Here is a 17,966-nt window from a genome sequence, read left to right on the forward strand (position 1 = left end):
AGAAAAGATGAGCATCTTGCGGCAGAAATGGACTCTACAACATGCTAACAGCATGGTAGCAACAATTAAAAGTTACCAGGCTGAGTCACATGCCTACGCTCCCACGATAAACAGCAAGTGCACGGGCGGACGGTGCCCCTCCCTCGCGGAGTGGCTGGGTACAGGGGAGAGCTCATGCGGCAGGTGCGCCCACGGCAAGCCTCGGCCCCACCAGGCGCGAGGAGCTGGCCCTGGTGCATCGGAGCAGGGGCGCTCACGGGGAAGGAGGAGGAAACAACACGTCCGGAGGAGGAAGTGATCGGAAGGAGGCTGTCATGGGGGGGTCTCCTCCCATTTCTTGAGAAATTTCCTGTTCTTCTCTTTCGCCCAGACCACGACGGAGGGCTGCGTGGATGTTCTTCCTCTGCTCCTCCCTGGCTCTCTCTGGTCACTGCAGTGTGGCCACAGGGAGGGATGCAAGACAGATGAGGGAAAGAGCAAAGGTTATTACCCGCCCTGGTCTTGGAGGCAGGAGGCATGGCCACCACCCGGGGCCACAAGGCGAAGCTCAGGGGGTCAGGAGGCAGGACATGCGAGTGACAGTCCCGCTGGGCCAGGCCTGTATTGGGGAAGTACCAGGGAAGGCTGGGTGACAGGTTAGGACAGGCTGGTGTGAACATTCAGCAGGCTCGTGGCTGTAGGGCTGTCCCTGAATGCCCAGCTCCTGGCCCTGGGATGACAAAAGCAGAAGGACATTACCTCCTGGGCCGCTCAGGACACGTACGGGGGTCTGGCTCAGGACTGGGCAGTTTGCAGGTCACAGGTGTGTGACAGGCCGGGCCCTTTTCTGTCTCTAAGAATTGGCCAGCCCCCCGGGAGGGCAGCGTCTTCCAGCCAGGAAGGTTTTTAAGATGTCAAAACATCACAGCACGTGGAAAACCGAAAATACATTCAACACCCCATCCCCCATGCCAACGCCTTTCCTCCGGATGAGGGCAGAAAATAAGACTGTTTAGAAATGCGATAAATTGTTTATCCATTTATATTCAGCCTCCCTCTCAGGAAGGTTTGAAGAGGATCCTAATGCTGTAACACAGCAGATGAAAAAGACCAGACATCAAGTATAAAAAGCATTTTCATGTTCCCAGGGCTCTGAACAAGTGTAGCGTCTCATCCAGCCGGGAGCCAAGGATGGGACCGCGGACATGAGGGGACGTGACGGGTGATACACACGAGCCTTGGCGAAGCACGAAATTCCGGGGGGAGTTTGCCAAGTGGGCCAATGTTTCTACCTGACTGGCAGGAAGACCGTGAGGTTCTCTGTCTTTCCTCCAGTTGAGTGGGAAAGAGGGCGGGGTCGCTCTGCTGGCTCACTTCCAGTCCTGCGGCTCTGGTTTTTGGGGGGATTTGTGCTTCCTGGTGCCCGCTCACGAGCCACGGGTGGGATGCGGCACAGACAAGCCCGGGGTCTCTTCCTCCCGGGGCGAGGAGCGTAAAATGCTCGTCCGCTGTCCAACGCCATCAGACACGGGACTGCGGGTTACGTGCCACCAGCCTGCATTCCAGACGAGGCGACCAGGACTCAGGAAGACAGAGTGACTCAGGCAAGACGATCCTTGCCTCAGCAGCAAACGGGGGAAATGCTGCCCCCAGGCGGGCCGGAGGCAGGACCGGGTTGCTTGGGCGCCACCTGCGCCCTCCCCGTGATGTAAAGGGATGCCCGGAGCAGCCGGCTGTGCGGCATTGATGATGCGCCAGGCGCCGCTGTGAGCACCTCCCTCTGTGAGCTCTCACAACACACCCTCACAGTCAGAATTATTATAACCCCCGTGTTACACACGAAGAGGTTACGGCCGTGGCTGCAGGTAGCACTTGGGGGTCCTGTGTGCGGCCGGAGTCGGCTGGTGCTGGTCTTCCAGGGAGCTGTGAGCCCTGGGATGACGAAGGCAGGCGTCAGGGGTTCAGCCTGCCTCCCTCCCTTGCTCCCTCTGAGCGTCTCCCACCTTTCCCGAGGGGGCTCCTGCTTGCAAGGTGACTACCCACCTCTGGGAGCTCTGCGGCAGTGACACGGGTCTCCCGGGCTCCCGCACGAGTGCTCCCGTTCAAAGACAACGAGGCGTGCTTCTCCAACAAGAGTAGGATTTAATTTCGCTGCCATTAAATTAATAAAACTCTAGGGCCTGGCCAGTGACAATCTAATTAAACTTACAGAAAGCGGTTCAATTTTTTAACGAAGTGGGTCGACTTTCCGATAGATGAGTTTTGGATGCACACCCGCCGGTTAATCACTTGCCCGCCACATCATGGAAACTGGGATTAAACATTTCGTCACACAAAATCCTCAACATATTCCAGCTCCGTGTCAGGGTCTTCTGCGGGCAGAGGTCAGGGCACTCCGCCGTAGAGATCACTGATGAAGTTGTGAGTGCCACCTGTCCTGTTCCCATCTGGCCAGGCCAGGACTGGAGATGCCTGCTCGTCCTGGCTCCGTCCTGCCAGGCTGACAAATTATGCATTGAGAGCTCACTGGGAGGTCATACCACTCCTCTGGGAAGCGATTTGGAGACATTGCATACAATGGAAAGTGCACACCTCGTGGACCAGAAAGTGTGCTTCTCGTTAGGCACGTATGCAGGGCGAGACCCACAAAGGGCATTCACTGTGGCTCCGCTGGTCCCGGAGAGACCGCAAATACCATTACGGGCCCATGCACAGGACAGGGAATGCTCGCATTTTGGTACGTTCATACGGTGGAATTCTTTTTGTGGTTAAAATGAGTGACTTAGAGCTTCGTGTATCAAAACGGATAGATGGCCGAAAAAATTGAATGGAACATACAAGACGGAGAATGACATTTACAGCCTCACACCATCTGTATAAATTTTAATATACTATTTACGAATACATACCCTCACATTCAGTGAAAACACTAAAGCATTACTGGGGCTAATTAAATATTAACATCGTAAGGGTTTTCGCTCAGAGAGCATAATATAGAAAGAATTGGAGAAATCTATGTGGCAGATTTGGACTGCAACTATATGATTCAATTCTTTAAAATAGTAAGCCCTGGAGTAATGATGCAAAATATTGTTTGTAATGGTTATGAGTGTTTGGTATTTTGTTCTGTACGTTTTCTGTGATGCTTGAGATAGTTCATCGTGTAGGAAAGAGCTTCCTGTGAGCTGAGGTTTAGGACATTCAGTACAATCATACTAATACCTACAAGGAAAGGATAGGGAGTCAAAAACAAGCAAAAAAAAAAAAGACACCATATAGAAAGACCATCCTTCCATAAAGAGCAAAGAGGGAACAAGGACTTAGCATGGATCCTGTCTTTGATACGAACAGACTACATATGACAACCTCTCTCTTGAGCAAAACTTACTGTCAAAATAACTCACTTTCCTGAATTATTCTCTTTATAAATGTCATGTACATATGAACTAGCATTTCAGAGTAAGTCGTAGGGGCCGGGGAGAAAGGCAAAATGATGGTGGACTTGGAGAGCTCTCCTCAGTGGGGGGGAGGGGTGCCAGGTTGTAAACCTTTTGATTTTATTACCAATTTAGAATTAATCTGGCTGGTTATGTTACAAGAAAGAAAGAAACACAGGTGGCTCTGAGCCCCTGCCAGACTTTTGATGGACGGAAGTCTTGGCTTGAGTACGTCGCCCTCCACAGCAGGTCTCTATGGCAGGTTCAGTGGATGATGCCTGATCCACGGTTCCTACTTGGGATTTTTCCCTAGCTGTCCAAAAATTGCTCGCAACGCCACTTTTTCAATTCGCTTCACGTTTAGATGAGTTTGGCAAAAGTCAGAGAAACAGTCAGTAGCCAAACAAATGGGAATAATTTAAGCCACCGATCATACGCTCCCGGTGGGTAAGCACAGAGCCTTCAGCTGTTCTCCAAAACGTGCCATGGTGCTCGGGAAACGTCCTTTGATGCTGATTTGCACGACTCCAAGGGTACCTTTAACTCCTGCAGTGACAGCATTGCTTATGATAAAGAGAATCCGTCCAGCTAACTTTCTTGATGTTCCTTGCTCGTATCTGGAATGTTTTGATATCTGTCCAATGCAGCATTCTCGTTACAGTGGGCAATGTATGTTATTGCTGATTATTCAAGACCTCGTCTCCAATGCAAATGGAGAGCATGACTTTGTGAAGAAGTTAACTGTACACAGAGGTCTAAAATTATACTAGCAAGGTTTTTTTTTTAATGTTTATTTATTTTTGAGAGACAAAGAGAGCATCAGCAGAGGAGGGGCAGAGGGAGAGAGAGAGAGAGAGAGAGAGAGAGAGACAGAATCCCAAGCAGGTTCCGCGCTGTCAGCACAGAGCCCGATGTGGGGCTTCCTCCCACGAACCGTGAGATCACGACCTGAGCTCAAATCAAGAGTTGGATGAGTAATCAACCAAGCCAGCCAGGTGCCTGTTTTTTGTTCTTTGTGTTTTTCATAACGATTTTTGACGAGGCACGGAGGAAACCCCTCTGGTCCTGTATCACATCTCCTTGGTGCATGCGTAGTGTCGACTCAGCTGTGGTGCATGGCCCACACGAGCTCAACAGCAGGTGTCGGGCACTCTGCCTGCCTCTCCTGTTGCTTCGGCATCTTCTCCTGCTTCGTGGAAGCTCGTTGGTCCACACTTGTGCAGACCGGAAGTCAGAGGGACTCACTTCAAGCAACAGTGCGTAACCGCTGAGGCCTGGAGGCCCGTCTGCCCTTGGCTGTGGTTTTCTTTTGATTTCACCCGGTTGGCTTTCATCTGGCTCTCACACTGCAGCTTGACGCTCTTTGTCAGTTTGGGACATTTTTCAGAAAATTGTCTCTGCTTTTCTCTCTTCTTTCCCACGGGAAGTCGATTTACACCCTGTCTCTTTGTGCAGTACTTGTAATATGTTTTCCTGGCTTATCTTCCAGGTTACTTATTCTCTCCTCACCTCTCCTCAGCTGCTGTGAGACTCACCCACTGCGTTGTTAATTTTGGTTACTGTGCCCTTGTGTTCGTTGGCCCTTTCTTGATATGTTCTTTTTTCGTTAACGTTTCTCGAACTCTTGAAACATAGTAACCAGACCTGATAGCACGGGCGTCTGAATCCCGTCTGCTTCTATTGCCCACTGTAGCGCAAATTTTTCTGTTATGTGGCCTACTATTTGTGATTGAGTGCTAGACATTGTACATGAAAAAAATAAATCTACTTTAATCCAAGATGATGTTGCCTTTCTCAAAAAAAAAAAAAAAAAAAGAATGCACATTGCTTTTGACAAGTGGCTGCAGGGGGTAGAAACCCTGGAATAATCTGACCCAATTGTGAGACCAATAGGATTTTAAGCTGAGCTTTGGATGAGTGCTGGTCACCATCACTACCGGGGTTTAGTGACTCAGTTATTCTGCCCCCTGAGCCCCAAAATCTCTGCTCACCTTCCACACTTCTCAGTCCCCTGTTTAGAAAATCAGCAGAAACCCTTGGGGGAGACTGTCTCCAAATATCAGGTTCATCAGGATGGGTTTTATATTCTTCTGGATCTCATTTTCATTGCCTTGCTATCTCTGCAATGATTTCAAACCCATTAGATATGTTTGGTTCCCTTTCTTTAGTGGTTCTGGATGAGAGAGAGGTTGGGTGCATGTTACGTAGTCATATTAGTCTGCTAATAGTCTTATTCAAAATGCAAAGGAGCTATTAATTTTATCACCGTAATTGATTTAATTCTATTTTAATGAAACAACTTGCGTGTGTGTGTGTGTGTGTGTGTGTGTGTGCGTGTGGTGTAAACGCCAAAAACAATGTTAGAAGAGATAATTATTGCAGTCTCTGTGTATATGTGTATGTAATCTCTCAGATTTTCTGTATTCATACACACTGCATCTTTGTAAAAATGTATTTTAATTAAATTTTTGGCGAGTTTGACAAATTTGCATAGAGAAAATGAATCCCATTAAAGCAATCTAGTTCATTTCTAAACTTTGTGTAGCATTTAAATAAAACACTATTTTTTCATGAGATTATTCCATTTGCTATTACATATTTTCCATTTAAGCCTTTGTTAAAGGTTATGCGTTGATCGACCTTTTGCCCATATCAAATTTTACTGATTTTAGCTTCCATGTTATCAATGTTCTGTGCAAGCATGATTTTTGAGCAGGCAGTCCCATTTTCCTTTAAGTCACTTATCAAGCTTTCAGAGTTTTTTGAAAATTTGATCCCTGTGTTTGTTTTTGGCTAAAAAAAAAGTTTCACTATGCACAATTTTGCCATTTTCACTGTTGTCCGTTTTGTATTTGTCGACCTCATCCAATGACCAATAAAAGGCTGAGACTAAATAAATGAAAGACAGAGAGCTTCTATTGATTTCTTACATATTCCGGGAGAAAATATTGAACAATTTTATGAGACAGAAGTACCGAGAAAGAAGGAGAAGGAAAGGGAAAGGGACAGATGGCGAAAAGAGGTGGAGGGAGGCTGGTAAGAAAGAGAATAGGGGGAAAAGTCAAAGTCAAGTTAAAACTGTCAGATGGAACTGTCATCCTTCAGTGGAATGAGTTCCAAACACCCACTCCTTGATGTGTGCCTCATGGACACTTATGTAACGTGCGTGGACATCTCTGTGGACTTTGGTAAGTACACCCTCCACCAGTGTTGACACGAGGCTTTGCAATCTTGCTGATGTCTATGGCCCTGCACTTTCAGATGTGGTCTCTTACGGTTTTGTAGTAGGAAAATCCGATGTACATCTTTCTGACTCTTCCAGTGGTGAGCTGGCTACTTTGAAAGGTGCAGAAATGGTGGTACTCTCATGTCTTCCAAGGGGTCACCATCTCTGTACCCAAATTTCTGGCTCCTGGACCCTCATGGAAACTTGACACCCCACAAAGCTCATCCCAAGCATTTCTAGATTGTCCGACACGTGTCCATCAACAGTTCTGGCCAGCTGTCAGGTCAGCTGCTTTGTGGCATCTGCTGTTTCTTTACTCCTTTCGTCTGACCCTTTCTGTCATTTGCGCCGCCCTGCCCACCAGCATATTTGCCCCGCTCTGGGCATGCCTTCGCTGAGAGGCCAATGGCCAAGTGGGCACGCCCTATGGCAGGCACATCTCCCCAGCCATCAGAAGACCAAGGATTCCCAAGATCCCATGACAAAGAAGAGGCATCCTACCTCCATGTTTTTGTGGGTTATACTCCATTACTGGATATCAAGGCAGCAAGAGAGCTAACATTTATGGGGTTTAATACATGCACATTCATATGTATCATCACATTTAATCCTCATTTAAATAAAGTCCCATGAGGTAGAAACTCTTGCTGAGGTTGTTAATTTGCAGATTAGGAAATTGAGGCTCAGGGAGATTATTTCGCTCAGCCAAGGTGACGCAGAAAGGAAGCGTAGAGCTGCCTTACTCCAAATCCAGTGGTCTTTGCAGGCATGCCAGAGAAATTTCGCCCCTAACCTCTTACAGAGTAAAGGAAAACGCCCTTTTTTATATTTACACTAGATTACAGACATGCCTGAGCTTGGCTGGTGAGTGGATAAGAGGGGGAAGCTCTCAAATGTCTATACTGCAAGTTAATTTGCTAGGAGTGAGGCACTTGCCCAGAACTAATGGGCGCCCAGGGAACCATTAGACTGAGGGTATTTGCATGATGCAATGCCTTATAGACTCTGGCCCCAACTCTGTGGAGAGAAAGGCCTCAGCAGGGGTTGGATTACCGGTATGGAAGCCCATGGTAAAAGAATGAGGGTGAAGGGGATGACTTCCTTTTCTGAAAAGGATGTTGTATAGCCTACAAAATACAGCACCTGAAGGGTTGCCACTGTCAGGGGCATCCAGGAAGATGACAATGGCAACACTGACCCCCCAGGACCAGGAGCATGGGCGATCAGAGCGAGGCGTGGTGGGGAAAAATGACAGGAAAGTCAGTGAGTTTGGGTGAGCACCCCACAGACTTTTAGAAGTAACTTGAAGCAAGCTGGAAGCTTAGGTGAGGCCAATAAAGCTTGAGTTGTTACGTTCTGTCACCCATGTGAGTATCCAAAGGCTAAGGAGGTCTGGATAGACTTGAAGGTTCAGAGTTTTTATTGAAACATCTTTTGAAGTTTCTGCTAATAGCCTCTGCCTTCACGTGGGGACACTTGACAAAATGTACACCCAGCTGATGTACCGCCCTGCCTTACTAACAACTGGAGGTTTGGTCCCTCACACGGCTGCTCGCTGTCCGTCCCTTTGCGATGGGATGAGTTCTTTCCTGCAAGTCCCCACAGCCCTTCATGTCATTGGGCTTAGGGTTGGGCTGCTCCCCAGACATGTCTGAATTCTAGGGATGGGCACAACTTCAACTCACGTCGTGCATATTACCCACTCTAGGGGTAACTGCAAGATAGAAGAAGGTCAGCAACCTGCTATCCAACATACATCTTGCTTTGGAATAAGGAATGCTCGTGGGTGGTGGTTCCTTATTATAGAACAGCCCAGAGTTGCTGACCTGAATGTCAAAACATTGTTCTTAGGTCAGTGCTGCCCAGTCATCTACAGTGATGATGCCCTAGCTCTCGTTCATTCCATGGCACCTTTGCCTTGATGAGAGTTGCATCTCTCTTCTGTTTTTTTTTTAATTTTTTAAAAATGTTTTATTTATTCTTGAGAGACAGAGAGAGAGAGAGAGTGCATGAGAGGGGGAGTGGCAGAACGAGACAGGGACACAGAATCCAAAGCAGGCTCCAGGCTATGAGCTGTCAGCACAGAGCCCAACACGGGGTTCCAACCCACAAGTTGCGAGATCATGGCCTGAGCTGAAGTCGGATGCTTAACCAGCTGAGTCACCCAGGCGCCCCTTTATTTTTTTAATTAAGATAATTTCTGTGGAGATGCTTATAATTTTTGTGCCCCTTGCGAAATTTTGGATACCATGACCCATTGCACAACTAGGGACAAAGACTGAAGCTCCATTCCAAGTGTGAATGACAAAAAAAAAAAAAAAAAAGGAAGTCTGAGGTGTCAGAAAAGAACTTGCGATCTTTTTGGCTTATTTTGACATCATTGAATTGCTAAATCCATGTATTCTAAGCTTTATACTGGTTGCCAAACCCGATCATGATAAATGTTGGCATCCTCGATGAGGAATTTTTCTTATTTTGACACTACTTTTTTATGTTTAGAAATCACTGTAGAATATGGTACCGCTTCATTATGGGTGATCGGCAGAAAGGAACGGCCACGCGGAGAGCTCGGAGCATATGGTAGCAGGTACCTGTGCTCTGTGGCATAGGTAACGATTTTCAGTAGCAAATGTGGAAACTTCCTGTTCATCGTGTTCGACTTCAAGAATAGATTTAAAAAATTGTTGGGTTGTATTTGAATAGCTCGGGGACACACGAGGCTGGATAGAGTTGGGTCTAGGAGAAGTACTTCTTTACTTGCAGGAGGAATTTGAAATATGGCAAGGGAGCCTCGAGGCCTCTATCCCTTTATAAGAGGTGAAGGGTAACTCTCCCCAAAATCTACTTTCTTAAAAATTCCTCATTTTAGAAGTCCCTCCTGCCACTGTATCTTCTGTATTCATCCACTGGCATCATGAAGGATGGCAATACGTTAGGAGTGAGTCCGTTACATATTTAAGCGCACTATTTTACGTAATGCTCCAGCACGCCATTAGAAACATCCTTGTGAACATTGGCACACATCCTTGTGAACATCCTTGTGAACACTGTTTATTTTTCCAGCATCTAACCGGAGACTAACACACAAGAGAACCAGTCAGTGTCTGTTGAGTGTGTGAATAAATGAACGCGTGCGTGAATGAATACATCGACCTAACTTTTCTACGGGAAAATAGCTAGAAGATGAAAGACATGAAGTTCTTAATTCTTGAACCTCTTCAGAGGGGGGCATGCATTCACTCAGCAAAACTCGAACACTTACAAAGCCCTGGGCACAATGTTTGACCCAGGAGACCACGTGGTGGTTTGTGGACCTGGAGGGCTTTGGCATTGGCTTTGGCTGGAGCTGTCGCAAACTGTGGCTAGGGGCGATCTGTGACTGCAAGGTGCACACACGTGAGTGGACCACGAGAAGGGGGAGAAGCAAGTGTGCAAGGTAGTTTGAATATATTCAGATGTGGGCAGGAGAAGTGAGGTAGGTTTCAGAGACCACGGGGCCGGGAGAGATTTTAATTTATTTATTGCAAAGTGGGAGAGGGAAAGCATATTTGAGTGCTGATGGAGAGGAGTGAAGGCAACAGGGGAAGTTAAAAATGTAGGAGAAGGGAATGAGATAAGAAAGAAGAGATTAGGTATGTGTGGTGGTACATAGGATGAGATGTTGGGAGGTTGGGGACTTTTTATACAATGGTCTCTATTCTCCCTACATAATGCGAAGTCTGGTGAAGGTCAGAGAGTTGGGGCAGAGAGACTGTAGATGTAGAAGTTTTCTAATGGCGTCCATAGTGAGTAGGAGAATGGAGTAGATGGCCGTGGGTAGAAAACCTGGCCGTATGGAGGGATGGACAAGGTGAAGGGAACATCCACACGGTGGCTCACATTCGCTGGGTGAAGCAGAGCATGTGATGAAGATAAACGGGGCGGGGGGGGGGGTGCGGAGCTCCACATGCTGACCACCAGCGCTGTCAGTCTGTCTGCTTTGGCTAATTTCCCCAGCCGTTCCATGCAGCCTGAGTGTGTAGAGATGAGAAAGGGATCGTTAAGCCCATCCCAAAGTGAGGTATCTCCAATGGACACAATGCGATGGGCCAAGGGCACTGGAACATTGCCAGGACTGAGCTTTCATTGCAAGGCCGCTACCCTGCTCAGATGGGAAGGAAAGTGGGGAGAAGCCAGAACTGAGGAAGGAGGTGGAGTGGACATATATTGGTGTTGCCAAGAAGAATGAGAACAGCCGTGCGGTCGCCACAGAGCTGGGAGGACAGGGGTCGTGCCCAGAGCATGGCCCTTCAGCACAACTGTATTTTGGTCTGGGGGGTGCCTGTGGGAGGAACGATGTCATGGGCGAGGACAGCTGAACGCGCAAAGACACGAAGAACGGAAATGAAGTTCTAGATGAGTTACCTACGTGGGGACCCGCGTTATGGAAGGTCACGGCTGCACTGGAGTAGGTGACGTGGAGAGGGATGCGGGGGAGGAGGGTCTGGACAGCCCCCCGCCGTGGAGCTGAAGAAGCAGACAGAGCTGTGAGCCACATGCTGGCAGAGCAGGCGTCCCCATGAGGGCAGAGGAGTCCAGGCCGGGTGCTGTGAACTAAGAGGAACCCAACCCCACATTTTCCTTCCACAGTTGGAAGATGGGTGCCATGCACTGCATCGTGCTCCTCCCAAAAGTCAAATGTTGAAGCCTTAACTCCCCATGGGATAGTATTTGGACATGAGTCCCGTGGGAGCTCATTGGGATTACGTGAGGTCATGGGGGGCCCTGGGATGGGACCAGTGACCTTATAAGAAAAGACACAAGGAGAAGACGGTCATCTACAGGCCAACAAGGGAGTCCTGGCCAGAAGCCATCCCCGTGGGTGCTGGATCTTGGGCTGCCCATCTCCAGAACCATGGAAAAGAAATGTCTGCAGTTCAAGCCCCCCCAGTCTACGGTATTTTGTTATAGTGACCTGAGGACTAAGACAATGAACAAATAATCAGTAGCTTCCCCAAGGCCGTCACTTGCAGAGTTTTAATGAGGACGCCGGTGAAGGAGGAGGGAACCGGGATCCTTAAGTACATTTCTGGTGGGCACGTCCCACCCACCGTTGTTGCCTACGGAAGCACCTGTCCACTCACTGCAGGTTTCCTGCTGTGCATATAGCGAGGCAAGGAGAAGGAGGGCAGCGAAGGCTTTGGAGGGAAAGATGAACGAGAATGATCCAGAAGTCAGAGTAACTGGTGCTATTTTCATCTGCACCCCACCTTGCCACAGCCATCTGCTGTGGATAATAATGCTCACCACCCACCTACTTCGCCGGTTGTTGGGAAAGTGTGTTGGAAATCATGGCTTTGATCTTCTCTGATAAAGGGGTCGTGTTGGCACAAAACACCGTATTAGCTCAATCACGGTGAAATGGCTTTTGCTTTCAATAAGGCCAGAATTGTTAAAGGTAGAAAAGTCTGTGTGGAATGAATTATGCAATTAGGTACCTCTTCACGTGACTGAAAAGAACCCGATTTATGCCTCCAGAAAGGAACGGGCGGACTCTGGAAATGAGTCCCAGAGCCATATGATGCTGAGCTATTTTTGCACCGTGAGCGAGGAGCTGGAGGTCTGCGAGCGGCTTCCTCTGAGACACACTCGCGGAGGCTGTGCTCCCTGTCTGCCGAACAAGCAGAGGAAAGGCGCCGAGGCTTTGCAAACAGCGGCTCTGTTCCTTCTAGGAGGGCTTTCCTCCTGGAACACACTTCACGCGGGTTTCAGGGGAAACTTAAAGCAGCTTAGCTGGGGGGGGGGGGGAGGTTCCCCCAGTGGCGCAGGGTAAGCCCCAGACAGACGTGAAACCAACCATCATTAGCGGAGAGCCATCGGAAGACGGCATCCCTCCCCACCTGCCGTGAGCTGGTGGTTCTCCACACTGGTCAGACCTTTGAACGAGGCCTCCCTTCCACGGGGCGGCTGCTCGATTGCTAGTCTTTTCCTGGGAGGAAATTGCACACGAGCTCACAAGTACTTGTGAATTCCCTTGATCACATGGCCCCTTGAGCAGCGTGAATGAGAGACTCCAATCCATATAGAAGGCTTAGTGCTCGTCTGCGGGGAGCATGTCTCGTATCTGAGGAAACAAATCACACGTGGGCGATTGCAGGCTTCACCCGTTTCGATTTTAATTATCTTTGGGTCAATCTTAGTGATAGAAAGGCAGATTTTAGTCATCTTTGGACATCTTAGTCTGTTTAGGCTGCTAATGAGTCTTAGGCAGTTTAGACTGGTTGGGGAGGGGGGGCTTATTAACTTTCTTGTCCACAGCTCTCGAGGCTGGAAGTCCAAGGTCAAGGTATCAGCAAATTCAGTGTCTGGTGAGACCCTCTTTCCTGGCTTGTAGGTGCCATCTCCTCTCTGTCTTCACATGGCCAGACACGCGAGGGGGCTCCCTGGGGTCTCCCTTATAAGGACACCACTGCATTCATGGGGCTCCACCCTTATGACGTCATCACCTCCCAAAGACCCCACCTGCTAACCCATCACCATGAGGTTCAGGGGTCAGCATGTGAATTTGGGGGATACAGACATTGAGTCCATGGCAAGGACCAAGTCATAAAACCCTTAGAATCTCCAGAGCCTCATACTTGCCTTGGTGAGATTCAGCCAGAAGAATGGAGCCAGTAGGGATTTGTTCCAGGTTAGGGGCTGGCCAGGGGTGGGGGCCGGTGAGGTAGTCTTAGCCTCTGATTCGGGGGTCTGAGTCCGTAGTGCAGTCATGATGGAGGATCATGAGCAGGCTGGAACGCCTCCAGTTTTCTTTTCTGCAGTACCTAGAGCTTTCTACCATATGACATGATCTACTTAACATATTTATTACCCATTGACTCCTCCATTAGCACGTAAGCTCTGTGACATAAAGGATATTCTTTCTTGGGGCACCTGGGGGGTGATCGTCAGTTAAGCGTCTTGACTTCAGGTCGTGATCTCATGACTCGTGAGTTCGAGCCCCACGTCGGGCTCTGAGCTGACAGCTCAGAGCCTGGAGCCTGCTTCGGATTCTGTGTCTCCCTCTCTCTCTGTACCCCCTACCACACACACACACACACACACACATACACACACACTCTCTCTCTCTCTCTCTCTCTCTCTCTCTGTCTACAATAAATAAACTTTAAGACAATCTTTAATAAATTTAAAATATAAGAAACAGTTTTCTTTCTTTTGCTCAGTAGTGTGTCTCACGTGTCTTGAATAATGCCTGGAACAGTGCCGGTACCCAATAAATCTTTGTTAAATGAATAAACAGACAAATGAATGCATCTATAAGTGTATTTAATGACAACTTTGTTAGTGTACAATGACATAAAAATATCTGTCGCATAAAGAAAAGATAAAAACATAAATCCAATTATAACATTACAAAATTTTGTTCTAAGGCTATGAGTGGCAGAGATTTAAATATTGTTGGGTATATATGTTATAGAGTATATAAATTTAAGTATGATGTATGTAGATTTTGGTGAATTTTAATCCTTATAGTAAGTCTGTGGGATGGTTTCTGCGGACTCTGTTTTATAGATTAGGAAACAAAGACTCAAATAATTAATGTACTTAACCTTAAACTTAATTTTTAGTGATAAAGTGAAAGTCAACTGTTATCTCCGTATTTCAAAAGTGGGGTAAACCAATTAAGCAGGACTTTTTTTTGGTATGAGGGTGTCTAAGGTATTGAATTTAAGTATAAAGAAAAAATGAAGCAACTTTGATAGCTGAGGAAAACCCAGAGTTTAGAATGAAATTTTGATTCTATAATTGCTAATGTCTAGAAATCTGTAGTAAAAGAAAGTAACATATTGGACACCAGGGGATGGCAGAGAAGGAAGAGGGAGGGTGTTGTTTAATGGGTTCAGAGCTTCAGTTTTACAAGAGGAAAAACTTCTACAGATGTCTCGTACCATGACGTACCTTTAGGCAACCCTACCGGAGGGTCCACTTAAGGGGCGTTAAGACAGTGAATTTATGTTCCGTGTTTTTTACCACACAGAAATCAAAACAAACCAAAAAAAGGAGCATCTCTTTCCCAGCTTAAAAGTTCTAAAGTTCCCTTGTTCTTCCCCTCCAGACCTCTATCCCGTGTAAGACGTATGAATACAAATCTTGGAGACAAATTTTCCTGCGTTCTCGGTAGGAAGAAGGACACGTAGTCTGCCTTGGGTTCCTGTTGAGTCCCTTATATTCCAGAATAATAAGACCAGCAAAACACTCTTCGTGTTCACTTCTGCAGCTGCATGTTGCGTTTGGGGTTTGGGGGAATTGCCTTTCTCATCAACGACGCTGACTTCGCCTTCTTGTCAACAGACACCTGCAGCCCCACCGTGCTGACGCCTCTTCCAGACGTGGCCTGCTTTTCCTCGTGGCTCTGTGGTCCTTTTGCTGTGGCCACTGCACCTTTCCGTCTTTGATCCCATCACCCAAGGAGGCCTGGACTCTCTAATGGGTTTCTCCTTTGTCTTTTTCTTTTTTTAAAATTTGTTTAATGTTTATTCATTTTTGAGAGAGAGAGACAGACAGAGCGCGAGCAGGGGAGGGGCAGAGAGAGAGGGAGATACAGTGTCTGAAGCAGGCTCCAGGCTCTGAGCAAGAGGTCAGCACAGAGCCTGACGCGGGGCTCGAACCCACAAACCATGAGATCATGACCTGAGCTGAAGTCAACGCTCAACCGACTGAGCCGCCCAGGCGCCCCAGGGTTTCTCCTTTTGCAAGGAAGATGTGAAATCTGGAATCGCCAGCACCTTTCAGTGTTTGGGGGCATATAAATGATGGCAATGCACATACAACATGAAAATAGCCATGCATTTCCTACCTGTCCACAAAGAAATAACACATCCAAGACATGAAGGTGTCCGTAGTTGAGCTATCTAAATAAAAATATTCCATCTTCCTGTTACTCCCACATATGTGAGCTTTCAAACTGCTGAATGTTTGGTGTCTGGGAGCTAGGGCACTCCCCCTGCCTGTCCTCGGGGGCTGGCACATCAGGACCTGGGGTCACCTGGGGCTTTGAGAGTCCTTCCCTCCCACGACCGGCCATGACTGCCTTGGTTGCCCTCACAACTCCTGGTTGCAGCCGGGTCTGCCTGCGTTTGGTCACCATCAGGGCATGGCCAGCAGCACCCCCCACCCCCGCCAAACTACCCCCAGTCCCATGACCTTTTCCATCCCAGCCCAACCCAAGCCAGCCTCCTTGGGGGGCCACAACCGTCTTCCTACCAGGAAAATTGGTCTTGTTCATCCACTTCTTCAAATGTTCCTCCGAGTGCCCTTCATTGTTTCTCGGGACTTTCCTTCCAGGGTCCACACGTTTCACCAGCTTCGCACGAGGAGGAAACTGGAGTGACCGGGCAGCCTGTCTTCAGCTCATCCTGAAGACTGTCTCCTGGAGCAGTTGCCCCACTGGCCCCACTGTGACCTGCCTGCAGCCTTGGGGGTAACCCCTGACTCCTGAGCAGGGAACACAGCACCTCTTACACACCGCGCCAGCTCTGTGCCTTCCCCAGTGTGTTCTGCCTGAAGCCTCAACAATACCCACGTGCTGTCCCCTGAGCTCCTGCCGCAGCCCCCACACCCGAGCCCCCGATGCATCCTGATGGGTCCTGAGCACGTCTTACCCACTAAAAGCTGCGTAACGAAGGCATGTTTGGTGGCGGGGCCACCTAGTGACACGTGCAGAGGGCGAGGGGACCAGCAAGGGGTGGGGAAGCATGGTGTCAATGCCGCGGGGGACCTCCGGCATGAGTACCCGCCCCCTCCTCCGCCCACCCCACGTCTCCTGTCCGTGTCCCCTGGGGGGCTCCCCCTATGGCTGAGCACAACCAGGGTGGAGAGGGACGCGGAGTCTATCTGAAGGGCAACGCCGCCCATCACGTTTCAGATCAAGCGTAATCTCCGTGACGCCTGTTCTGTTCCACGAGGCGGCGAACACCCTCTCCGTGTCTTTTCCCTCACCGCAACTTACAAAAACGGGCTATGCCGTCGCTCACTTGTCGGCCTTCTCCCTGCACACGGTAAGTTCCTCGAGGGGAGGGCTGTGACTTGTGAGCCCCTGGCTTCAGAGGTTCCTGATCTAGTGTGGGGCCGTCAGACCGCCCCCGCAGGGCCTGGGGCCCACATATCTGAAGCTGGCAAAGGCTACACCATAAAGTGGCTATTTGAATAGAAGGGAAGGGGTTCTTTCAGGTAAAAAACCGAGTTTGAAAACGAGCTTTAAGAGCTCCTATAGATAAGTACCAAAAATAATTTGTACATAGAATCATTCTTGTTGTTGCAGAAAATTACTTTTATACACACCCCCCTCCCCCCACTTTGTAATATTTCAGATCCGTGCGGGACACTCACCTCTTACCACTCTGTGCCCGTGTGTTATTCTGAACAAACAGTTCCCTAGGCTTCTTCCGTTGAGTCTAGACTGGTTTACTTCCTGGCTCCTTTATGGTGTATCCACATAGCTTCGTATGATGAAATTCATTATGATTCATTAAATTTGCTCATAAAAAGAGCTTGATATTCCCTGGGGCAGGTTCATTAAGAGAATCTCTTTGGTTCAATTATGAATCATTTTTTCCCCATATCCAAAGGCATCTCCTAAGATGTAACCACGGGCAAGGGGGCCTCACGTGGCAGATTTGGGAATCCAGCAGCCAAAAACTCAGGGCCTGTGCAGCAATTTCTGAATAAAAATATCACCGTGGGAGAGGGAGCCCCATATGGCTGTCTGGTGGTACTCTGTGCTCCGCGTCAACTGAGTTTCCAAGGACTGGCTTGCACAGAAGGTAATTATGCCCTTGCACACTGTGCAGAGACTTGCCACCCGGGGAACCGGAGGCCGCTGGCCCTGTAGTTGCCCGTGGATCAGAGTGGGTCTGCTTTGTTATGACCTGTTGAGGGACCGTGGACACTTCCCTCCTGAAAGCCACAGCTTGGAAGATAACAATTGGGATCTAAGACGTCTCCCCTGGAGCCCCGTTTCCTACAGAGTTAAAGGGAATACCACCCCCCCCCCCAACTCTGAGCAGGTGTTTCCATTGCTTTTTCCATCTCGTGGTCTCTGGTCACACAGGGAGCGAGGAGAGACGCTTGCCAGGTTACCTTCCCAGAGGAGTCTGGGGGCCACACAGATACTGATAGATTTCTACGAGCCACACGTACACCGAATGGGAAGGAGGCGCTGGTTTGGGGAACACCTGTCACGGAGGCTCTCTGGGTGTGACGCGCGTGCCATTCCTGCAGCTCGTCTCCACTCCACAGACTCTCGGTAGCCCTGACAATATTTTCACACCCCGTGGGAAACGTGC

This window comes from Felis catus, chromosome B4 (genome assembly GCF_018350175.1).
Source record: "Felis catus isolate Fca126 chromosome B4, F.catus_Fca126_mat1.0, whole genome shotgun sequence".
Classification (NCBI taxonomy): domain Eukaryota; kingdom Metazoa; phylum Chordata; class Mammalia; order Carnivora; family Felidae; genus Felis; species Felis catus.